Below are 12,722 nucleotides of genomic sequence, written 5' to 3'. Positions count from 1 at the left end.
CAACTCAATCAGGACACCGCACAACTCAATCAGGACACCGCACAACTCAATCAGGACACCGCACACCTCAATCAGGACACCGCACACCTCAATCAGGACACCGCACACCTCAATCAGGACACCGCACACCTCAATCAGGACACCGCACACCTCAATCAGGACACCGCACACCACAATCAGGACACCGCACACCTCAATCAGGACACCGCACACCTCAATCAGGACACCGCACACCTCAATCAGGACACCGCACACCTCAATCAGGACACCGCACACCACAATCAGGACACCGCACACCTCAATCAGGACACCGCACACCTCAATCAGGACACCGCACACCTCAATCAGGACACCGCACAACTCAATCAGGACCCCGCACACCTCAATCAGGACCCCACACACCACAATCAGGACACCGCACACCTCAATCGGGACACCGCATCAGGTCAGTCCGTTGTGCTGTTGAGTTCTGTGCAGGTTTTGTGATGTGGAATGTCCACGGGGTTAAGACACCAAACAAAATATGACTTCAACCAGCCAAGCATTTCATATAAAAATCCACCCCACCAATGCAGAATGACTGTGTGAGGGGACACTTGATCTTTAGTTTATCCCTAAATATGTTTCTGCAGTGGTGACTTTCAAAACTGGTGTAACATTTGGTATGATTCTTGGCATGAACCATTGCAGAAAACATGTTTTGGGTTAAAATGGAAAAACAATTGCCCAACTTGGTAGTAACTGGATAATAATTGGAATTGCTTAAATATTTCAATACATATAAAGATGATTATCTATTAAGAGATACCAAGATTTTTAGAGAGTGCCCGAATGGGTGCAAAACTGGGCAGTAGAAGCCTTCCTAAAAATCAGTAGCATTTTATGATAGCACTGCTGTTTGAGATGGCCAGATCATTCAAATCTTTTGCATGTTTTTTAAGTAAGTGTCAGAGATACCAAGATGTTTTAGTAATTAGGTGGTCCCAGCCCTAATCTGTTTCAGGCTGGTCACTTAATCATTTTCACTGCCAGCGTATATATTTTTCTCTCAACCCAAGTGACCCCTGGCTAAAAGTGGCTGTCCATGAAGTTGCGTCTAAACAGAGGTACAGGAGCCACAAACTGATATAACTAAATACATTCTGGTAGTTCTACAGCAAAATCCCAGCATACAGGAGGGAGTTCAGATCATATTGATCTTTGTGTCTTCACTGTTTTTTGTTTAGCTTTCAGTCTTTTTTGTGTAAGTAATACGTCACTGTTTGCGTGTGTAGAACAGGCAGAACAGAAGGAGAGCGCACTGGCATCACTGCTCTATGTGTCTTGTAGCATGATTGTAAATGTTAACAGCTGATCTGTTCCTTTTAATGACAATCTCTCACAGATTGAGTTCCTGCATTGTTTGTAAGAGGTGTGTATGCTTTGCTGAATAAAACAAATAAGGAAAAGTTCACAAAAGCGTTCATGTTTATTTCACTTTAGTCTAACAGGAGTGAAATATCAGTTTTATATGTAACAAAATTTTAGTTATATCATAAAAAGTGATCACTTTTTTTAAAGCAAACTATCATTAAAAACTATTTGCAAAGCACTATCTATGCAAAATATATATTTTTTTTATTTGGATGAGAAAATGTATTAAAAGAATTTCAAAAAGATTAAACACTGTCTGAAGAATGCTGTTCTCTATGCCCAGCTCCCCTGTAAAATGAAATAGATTACCATACAGTGCTTTTAATAAATTAGGGTACATACCGTTGTCTTATTGGTATTTATAGAACATGTAAACATTTATGGCATAAACAAGATTTTTCTACAATGCATTGTTGTTTCCGTCGTCAGATCCTGGTGACTTTTTAAAGAACGTTTAAAGTAACCCTGTGACCTCAGCAGAGCTGTGAAATGTCTGCAAGTGCACCAGAGTGTAACCATGGGCATGTCCCCCTGCAACAAGAAATACATCGGTAAGAAACACCACAGAACAATTACAAATACAAATGCAGTCGCTGCTGCTTTACCGGGGTGCCTCGTGACAAAGAAAAAATATCCTGATAAGCGGCTGTCCCAGTTAAACGAGAGGCAGCAGAGACGGCTGGGTCACTTTTTTTTTATTTTCTTAACGAAAAGAGAAAGAATAAAATCACATAAGCTTACAATTAAATGTTAAACGAGTTGCTGTTTTTTTTTTATTTCTACATGAAATAAAAAAAAAGAATGAAATCACGTCTATCACAAGGCAAGGCACCTGCAATGTGACACGCCAGCTTTCTGCAACAGCAGCCTGAGAAACCACGGGAGACTCCAGCAGCTCCTTCAGCAACGTGGTTTACACAATTCACACAAGTCACAGTGTAATCACCTACTCACTGCACTGACCTTGTTCTGAAAAGTGATCTCCATTCATAATTTGAAAATACTATATCCCAATTAAACAACATAAATAGCTCTGGGCAGAACCATCTCTCAGAGTTGTATCCCATTTAAGCAGAAATCCCGGTTCATCAGTATCCTGATTAGGCGACACTGACTGTACAAGTATGTTCTACAGGAACTTTAAAGAACCTTTACCCCTTTATCAAGAAGGAGTGTAATGATATTGTGCTATCACGAAACATATTGCACTATGCAGGTAGCTATACGATATGGATCACGATACATATGATGGTTCTATTAGGTTACTTTTATGATGCATAATAAGATCAAATGATCATTGAAGGACACTTAAGACAAATTAAATTATATGGGCAGAGTATTGGTATCAACTATAAAACCTGTTATTCTTCATTCAAGAACTACTTGGTGATCTTCAATAAGCTATGCTTTTGCTCTTGTATCACAATACATTCCTTTCATACACACCTGGATCATTAAATTAATTGGTAGATTCGCCCACATTTTTCTCTGTTCCACCCACATTCTCACAGGAATGGAGGGAGTCAGGAACAAAGTTACATGCAGGGATTTTTTTGCCTTATTCCTGCTAAACTATAATAAAATGGAACAACAATGCAACAGGAGACTCCTCCACCTGCCACAGATCATTACAGGCCCAGCTATTTATATGGAAGTTACCCTGTTAGACATGGCAACGGTGCATCATTGCCCCTTTAAAAAGTGTCTGTAGCAAACAAACTGATGTCATCAATTTGTATTCACTATATAGGTTTATGACAGGATGATGCTGAGTGGTGATGTCATCTCCCGATTAGCAACAAATTAATCACTTAATTAATTCGGGAGATGGCCACCTTCTGCACAAGGTTTTTTTTATTAATGATTCCTGGCAGAGGACAAGCTGTTACCTTGCCTCTGCCAGAACACGATCACACAAAAACAATAACAAAACAACATGGCACTTCACCGTCATATATAAATACATAAATCATAATAAACAAATACAAATACGACACAGGGGCGGAGGGGGAGACCCAAACCCGCCCTGCTACATATCCCCTCCTTGTGCGAAGCACACATGGCCCCAGTGGCCACCTCCCCCCTTAGTCTCAAAGTCCCGAAAGAGGGGGAGCAAGGTGTCCATGGTGGCGGCCATGGTGGGAGGTCCTTCACTCCCCACTCCTTCGTGGCTGGCAGCCCCCTCTTCCAGGGATTCAGCCACTGTTCCTCCTGCCGCGAAAGTGCGGCTGAGGGAGCTGATCTCCTAACACCCCCCCCCCCCCCCCCCCCCCGTTCATGGCTGGCAGCTCCCCTTTGTGGGGCTCCGACCACCGTACATCCAGCCGCGAAAGTGCAGCTAGGAGAGCTGGTCTCCTGACCAACCCCCACCCCCCCACTCCTTCTTCGTGGCCAGCAACAGTATTTCTTGCTGTCTGGCAGGAATGGTAGCGACCCCAGGCTTTGTCCTCCAGGGAACAGTAGCTTTCTGACATCCGCTATCAACCAGAATTTAACACAAGAGTCAGTGGGTCTCATCAATTGTTAAACAACCTCATTATAAACAGATTCTCTTTTGATTATATAATAATTCTGTGTGCCTTTTTAATTGTTCCCCACACTCGTTGCGATGAGTTTATTACAACACCAAGTTCCAGTTCTATTTGAATCCTACATTATTGTGATGTATTATAGGATTCTCTCTGTATGTGGATAATATCTGCAGGAGTAGAAGTGAACGGACCGAGGGCTGTTTACGGGCCGGGAGGGCCAATATAACCTATGCACAGACCGGTACATAAAGAAGGTGAAACATGCACTCTGATTGGCTGAAAGTTCCTGAGCAGTCTGTAATGTACTTTATAGTGTTTTATAGTCAGAATTCATGCCTTAGTTTAGTACTGCTCAGCTGAGTCACTTATTATTGACATGTACTGTAGTTGTTTAGACAGCTGGTGAAGGAAATATTACAGAAAGGAAACGTGTGTTTTCTGGCAGCACAACCTTGTCATCTTTGTGTTCACTACACTGGAGCTGCTGTTCTCACCGCAGTGGCTGTGTCTTTGTGTTCACAACACTGGAGCTGCTGTTCTCACCGCAGTGGCTGTGTCTTTGTGTTCACTACACTGGAGCTGCTGTTCTCACTGCAGTGGCTGTGTCTTTGTGTTCACTACACTGGAGCTGCTGTTCTCACCGCAGTGGCTGTGTCTTTGTGTTCACTACACTGGAGCTGCTGTTCTCACTGCAGTGGCTGTGTCTTTGTGTTCACTACACTGGAGCTGCTGTTCTCACTGCAGTGGCTGTGTCTTTGTGTTCACTACACTGGAGCTGCTGTTCTCACTGCAGTGGCTGTGTCTTTGTGTTCACTACACTGGAGCTGCTGTTCTCACTGCAGTGGCTGTGTCTTTGTGTTCACTACAGAGAAGGAGACAAGTCTTCAGTGAGAGAGAGAGAGAGTGGGGAGGGTATGGGATGGGTTACCTAGCCATGCAGAAAGTGGGGAGGGTATGGGATGGGTTACCAGTCATGCAGAGAGTGGGGAGAGTATGTGATGGGTTACTAGTCATGCAGAGAGTGGGGAGAGTATGTGATGGGTTACTAGTCATGCAGATAGTGGGGAGGGTATGGCATGGGTTACCAGTCATGCAGAGAGTGAGGAGGGTATAGGATGGGTTACTAGTCATGCAGAGAGTGGGGAGGGTATAGGATGGGTTACCTAGTCATTCAGAGAGTGGGGATGGTGTAGGATGGGTTACTAGTCATGCAAAGAGTAGGGGGGGTATTGGATGGGTTACCTAGTCATTCAGAGAGCGGTGAGGGTATAGGATGGGTTACTAGTCATGCAGAGAGTGGGGAGGGTATGGGATGGGTTACTAGTCATGCTGCTGATACTCAATTAAGAACAAAAAAACATAAGAAAGTTTACAAACGAGTGGATGCCATTTGGCCTTAACAGTAGTAGTTTATTATTGCCAGAATCTCATCAAGCAGCTTCTTGAAGGATCCCAGGGTGTCAGCTTCAACAACATTACTGGATGCAGTACCTTACACTTTTCTCTATTAAATGTCATTTGCCATGTGTCTGCCCAGTTCTGAATGCGGGCTAGATCATTTTGAAAGACCTTTGCTGCTGCAATAGTGTTTGCCACTCCTACTATTTTTGAGTCATCTGCAAATTTAACAAATTAGTTTACTATACCAGAATCTAAGTCATTAATGTAGATTAGGAAGAGCAGAGGACCTAATACTGATTCTGTGGAACTCCACTGGTTACCTCGCTCCATTCTGAGGTTTCTCCTCTGATCAGTACTTTCTGTTTTCTACATGTTAATTTAGTTCCTTTAAAACAGGGCATGATACAATACTAGGAACCAGATGAGCACTGATGGGCTGACTGGCCTCCTCTACTTTGTATATTTTTTTATGTTCTCATGTTCATAATAAACCACATGTAATGCAAAATTAGAAAGTATAAAGTACTTTTTATCTATAGTTTGGGATTTAAAAAATCTACAAGCAGCACCAAAAGATTTGTGATGATGTTGATTTTAAAGGTTAGCTCTCCTCTTTTTATTTGCAAGTTTATCTCTAGTCACTAGAGATAAACAGATGTGGCGTTCCCAGGAAGCAAAGTAGCACACATCCTGTATGGCAGGTAATACTGACACCCTCACATGAAATACGAAATGATTTAGACTAAATACTGAACTAAAACATGGTAAATGAAAAGATGATAAAAGGGTTTTCAAAGTTTGTCACAGTAAATAAGCATTTACAGTAATTTACCATGTTTTTATTAACATGCTTGTGTTATTTTTCCAGTAAATTTGTATTTATGTATTGGAATGTACTGGAAATTGTTTTTCAGGTATTTTAAAAAGTAGCGGGGTTCCGAAAAATACAGCGTTACACGTGCCCACGTGCTGCTACAACTGTTTAAAAAACATACCTGTAATTTTTCTTTTCATTGTTAACATCCTGACAACTTTTAACGCTTATAATTTGTAATAAAGTCAGTCAGAGGAAACTGTATCCCTTACAGTTTTAAAAGGAAAAATACAGTCCTGGTTGTTTAAAAAGGGATTCCAAGACTACATTTCCAGAATACTCAGCTGGCCAGCATTTAAGAAACGCAGGGTTTGTTAATGGGAAACTCCTGTAGATAATGACTGCAACTATATAAACAGGTGCATGAAAAACATTTTGTTGAGTGGGTGGAGGCATTGGCCTGAATGTAGACTTGGAGAGATTTTCTAAAATAAAAGAAAGGAAGAAAAGGTATTGCAATGCTTTTTTTCGGGGCCTGGTAAACAGCCTTTCTGTCCAGTTATAGTTTAGAACTTTTACTAAGTTTAGTTTGCACTCTTTGGAGGAGCTAGGCCTTTGTTTTGTTTGTTTAAATTTTTGTGTTGTGTAAATAAATATACAGGCCCCCTATCTGCTGGTTGTTTAAGTACTTATTGTACACCGAAAGACAGTGAAAACGTCCATAGAGGTGGCAAAGCAAGCCCCACTTTGCCAAGATTTTAAAGTGTTTCAAAGCTGTTTTCAAAATGTCCGCTCTGGTGCACTGGGGTTTGAGATCTGTCTGCTAAATCACTGCAGGAAAAGGGATGCATTTCCTGTCCCGTAGCACATCGTAGATTGTCAAACAAGTAACACAGCAATAACAATGTGGACAATAATCCTTACACTATCAGTGCACTAGAGAAGACATTCTGAAAAGAGCTTTGAAACAGACTTTAATGTTTTAAGTGTAAAAAGTTGTCAGGATGAAAAATTACAGGTACATAACCAGATGGCAGCCAAATTAAGGCTAAAACCGACAACCCCAGTTCTCACGGGATGTCTGTTAACCCTAATGTAGTTCTGTGACAATCCCAGTTCTCACGGGATGTCTGTTAACCCGAATGTAGTTCTGTGACAGGGCTGGCTGAGGTGGTGACGTCAGGCCAGAAACAGGAACTGAAACACAGGTAGGAACTTGGGTGCAAAGCACTCTGCTGCGCTATTTTCATTCAAACAAAAATAAATAAAATATTTAAACACAAAAACACTGTTCACAGAGCGAAATAAAACAGTTAAACCAAAAACAAATTCACAAACACCAAAACAACACAGACCTAAGGTCAGGCTGGGCAGTTTCCTTAGGTGATCCTTATTGTTACTTTATTTTTATTTTTATTTTTGTTTTTGTTTCTTTCTCCCTCGCTTTCTTGTTCTCTCCTCCAAACACCCACCATGAACAGGGAGAGCTGCAGGCTTTTATACTGGTGACCATCTCCTGATTAGCAACAACTAATCAATTAATTTACTCGGGAGATGGTCACTTTCTGCAGGAGTTTCAGTTTGCATGGCCGACAGTCAATAATCACAGATTGCCAACCATGCATTCACACGGGCTGTCTGGCAGAGATGAACTGCTAACACTGCCTCTGCCAGCACACATTCAAACCAAACAATAACAAAACACTGCATTTTAAATCAAAATACAAAACAATACATTTAAATCATGACCCCACATTGTGTTTTTACCACATTAAAATACTTTTTAATAACACAAAATACAGATCACCTGTTTTAAAATAAACAGTATATTTAAACAGCAGGCTTTGCCTTGCCCCCTCTCATATGTGCAGGCCTTTCTCTTACTGCAGTGCCACAAGCTCCCAAAGACATTGTTTGTTTTTTGCTCCACCTGTTTCTTCAGAATATGAACTAAACTACCGTAAAATGTTTTCTTCCGAGTCAGGCTACCTTGTATAGTTTGTTTCCTCTGTGCAAAAGGACAGAGTCTCTCAGCTGTTCACACTGACATTTAGCAAGTGAACCAGACTCGGTGCGTTTGACAAATGGACTGAGACCACCTCTTTAGGTGGACTCGGTATGGTTCGTTTCCCACCAAAGCAGACTTTGTTGTTCACATCAAACATACCAAACCATACTGAGTGCGGCCCAATTCTTCTAAACCAGTGGTGGGCAATTCCAGTCCTGGAAGGCCGGTGTCCCTCCTGGTTTTTGTTCCAACTGTACGCTGTATTACTTAATTGGAACTATTAAGTGCTTATTAGAAGCTTAATTGTTCAGTTGGAACAAACACCAGGAGGGATACCGGCCCTCCAGGACCAACCAATCTTGAACTGTACAGGAAGCCAGTGTAAGGCTGCTAGCACGGGAGCAACATGCTTGTACTTCTTTGTTTTTGTTAGACAAAGAGAAGGAAAGGTGATCCCTTTTATTGGATGAACTAAACAATAATTAATCACAAGCTTCCAAGATCTCAGAGGTCTCTTCTTCAGGTGAAAGTAGAAAAGAAAGATTGATGCTTACATTCAGAGGTGGCATCAGAACTTGAACAAAAATATCCCATTTTGAATCACTACAATTGTAATACTGTAAGGAAAGTGCTGTGTCAACGACAATAAACAATGACAGTAACAAACACAAAATAAATACTTTAATTCATTCATTCATTCATTCATTCATTATAGGAATATAATGCTAATTGTAACAGTATGTACTACTATATGGAAAGAAATGATAGTTTAAAAAAACAAAAACAAACTATATATAATAAAATAAATAAAACAATAAGAAAATAATACCACCCAGGGACACTGCAGTGTTTGTACCAAAGCATTCTTTTTCTAATGTTGCTAGCTTGGGTATCTTCTGGTTAATACTCTGGGATTCAATTGAAATCACAATGGAAGGAACAGATTCAACTGTAGCTCTTCAGCTTGTCAAGAAGTCACCTGAGAGTGACATATTAGCTGCAGTCCGTGATGCAGGTTTTCAAAACAGGTGTCTTTTAAAGAATGTTCACGAGTGTATTAAAACACACGCTGCAGGAGAATGTCTGCATGCTATATACTGTGTATGGACTTTATGTTTGAATAAGTTAGTGAGAACCGTTCTTTCACCCTGTGACCGAGTAAGCGTTACCAATCTAATACAAAAACAAACAAACAACACATAGCCCACACCATTCTAAACTAACACCCGTGTTCACCCTATTTATACACCTGTGGCTGGAGCATTAATTAATCATTTGATCAATTATTCAATTCATGGCTCCAGCCACATCCCCATTTGTTTTTGCAGGGAGGAATTTAACCCCTTCCCTGCCACCCAGTATTCCCCACACATACACACACCCATGCACCGAAAAGGTTTTCATCTGCCATGCTGCCACAGCCCCCCTTTATTCTCCCCAAGTTAGAATGTCCGATTACATTCCCTCACTCCGACACCCAAGCCCATTGCGCTTTGCACCCAGATGTCACTGACTGTCCACTGGAGGACAAAGGCCAGTACATGTCCGCTTTGAGCTCACCAGGTGCCTGGCTGTAGGGTCCACTGTAGAGCCATGAGGAGAAACAGTCCCTGTCGATTTAGTCTCAAACCCAGTGTCAAAGCCAGTAGTCCATGTGGAATCCCCAGTGAAGATGGGCACTTCACACAGCCAGGACCCTGCGCTGCCCTGCCTGTGTGACTCCCCCTGTACACCACACAGCCGTACCATTACCAGGGGAGCTATTGGTGACTTTATATGAACAAAGAGGTACAAGAGGGTGTATCCTGTAATAAACCCATATAGGCTTTACTTTTTAAGCTGAGACTCTAGCCACTGAATGAAGTTGACATTTTCAAAAACAGCTATCAAAATAATGATAACAATTAAAATGCTTCCTTTGAATCTCTGCACAGTCTCTCAATCTATCCGCTGCTTCCTGCCATTAACCTGTAATCCATCTCAAGGTAACACCACGTAATGACGTCAACAGGTCCTCTCACAAGACAAGCTAGCAGCATTGTGGCCTTTGGTATTGTTCAGAGTGTGGAACAAATGACTGCCGATAAAACTAAAGCAGACAAGCTGCTGTAGAAATACAATTATGTCGAGGCTTTGAGCTACTGTATGATTCAGAACCCATTTATAGTCTTAATAAAAACCTCAGTTTTATTGGATGTCTTCTTCTTCAGTGGTACAACAAGAGCTGGAGAACATATTTAATAAATAAATCAACATTTCAACAAAATACTGAGTCATTCGCATCAGTGACACTATAACACACATCCCTCGCCTCAGCTGTAAACTAGAGCTCTCTGTATGATGAAAAAGTTGACCAAGACATATGAACAGTATGTATAGAATAGTACAGAAGAAGAAATGGCAGTGAATAGTTTCATGAAAATGGAATAGGTGCTTTTTAAGACAGCAGCAAAACAAATGAGGTGTTAGTGTCATGGTAAAGTATATTAAAATGACTTATTTATAGTCTGTGGAATAACTTGTTGTGTTCTCAGGATGTAAAAGTGTGACATACAGATGGAGGGATGTACAGACAGAGAAACACCTTCACACAGTATATCCCCACAATCTACTAAGTTTTCCAGATATATGCAACAATGTAATGTGTGCTGAAGATTTTCTGTGTTTTATTAAGGAAAGATTCAATGCTGGAAGCAATTAAAAAGGCAAACATAAAGCCTAGTTATATAGCCAAATGTGTCCAAATGAAAGGAGGTTAAGATAAGGTTGTGTAGCACGCGCTCAGACAGATGGGCTGCATAAAGAGGGGTAGCCAAACCAGCTTTGCAACAAACAAGGGTTATTATTAATGTGAGCTCTCACTGTGCCAGTTCAGTGCGATAAAGATCAGAACAAAATTAGATAATAATGAATCAGGCTCTTTTTAATCAGATACAAATCTAAAAAACAGGGAACAGTGCCATCAAGAAAAACACACAGACAGTACATACAGAGTCAGTGAAAATGCTTTTATTTTCATGTTGTTCAATGTCCTTATGAGGACCACAACTATTCAATTCACTAGCAAGTGATCCATTACAGATTTTCTGTAACAAGACATCATAATTGAGATATCTCAAAACAGTCATTATAATCACCAAAGTGCAAACTGCAATATATATTTTTAGTACCTCTAGTAAGGGTAAGGCGTAAGGGTTTTCTTAACCAGGCATAATAATAATAATAATAATAATAATAATAATAATAATAATAATAATAATAATAATTATAAAATCAAAGCACATTACACATTGTGCAGGGGAGGGAACATCAGAGCGAGAGGAAAATCAATATCTTACTGTAGCTTCCATACCATGGGTTCCGACCGGCTACCGATAGGCTAAAAACTGTTAATACACTCCTGCAGTCGTCCTAACTGGCATACTGTACACTAGCCGAATACTTATCACCAGAAAAGTCCATTTACAGGCCCTGTAGCAGGTAACGTTGCGGTCAAGGCTGGTCAGTGGCAGGAAAGCAGACCCAGAGTTCGAAGCTGCCGTTTAAAACACTGATGCACACCTTTATTAAATACAAACACACAATAAAACAAAGAAACAAAGGCACAGGGGCAAAATAAACAGGTAAACAAAAACATGACTGCCTAGGCTGGGCATTGGCCTTCACTAAACAGTTCAAGAAAAAATACTCTTCCAGGTCCCTTATATACATGTGGCCATTCCCCAGTTAGCACTCCATTACCTAACTGGGGAATGGCCACACCACCCATACGCTGTTTACACGAGGAGGGCTTCCGTCCTGCCACAGGCCTGTTAACTTCCCTGTTACTCTCCATTCCAAACACTAAAACTGTGTTCCCACTCCTGAACAAACATAACCACAAACAAAGGACAGACAGACACAACCCCCAGAATGGCCATCATGTTATGAAGAGATTTATTTACAAAAATAAAAGGAAAACCATGAGCTGTGAGGGATTAAACCATGAGCAGATTGCAGTGAAGGATTAAACCATGGGCAGATTGTAATCAGGGATTAAACCATGAGCGGATTGCAGTGAGGGATTAAACCATGAGTAGATTGCATCGCTGGTCTGTTTCTTCTGTCCAGTTGACTCATATGTCCTTTAATCTGCCCCCGGTTGGGTCATACCGAGTAAAAAACAAGAACAAAACAAACAGTCAGTACTCACAAAACAAATAATCCCTCCTCCCTCCAGTTTCACAGTCTTCTAATGTGTTTCGAGAACCAACCCTGAGCACAGCAGCCCTTGTTTATGCCACGCCTGGCCCCTGTAGCCAGTGGAACACCAATCCCTGTATGATATGTGTTCTTAACCTTTACATGACTCGAGTGGCAGGGATCTACATACTCACACGCCCACCCTTCACCAAGATGGCGCCTCCATAAAGGTGACTTATGTCACGGTGATGTTGGTGAGGGAAGCCTTTGGTTGATTTGACACCTTCTGCTGTGTCCATTCTGGTCAACACAGAACTGAAGGGACACTGTGGCCCTGAAGACAGTCCAATGGACCAGACTAATCCCATGATTT

The sequence above is a fragment of the Polyodon spathula genome, chromosome 41 (assembly GCF_017654505.1).
Source record: "Polyodon spathula isolate WHYD16114869_AA chromosome 41, ASM1765450v1, whole genome shotgun sequence".
NCBI classification, from domain to species: Eukaryota; Metazoa; Chordata; class Actinopteri; order Acipenseriformes; family Polyodontidae; genus Polyodon; species Polyodon spathula.
Note: the sequence above shows the minus strand (reverse complement) of the source record.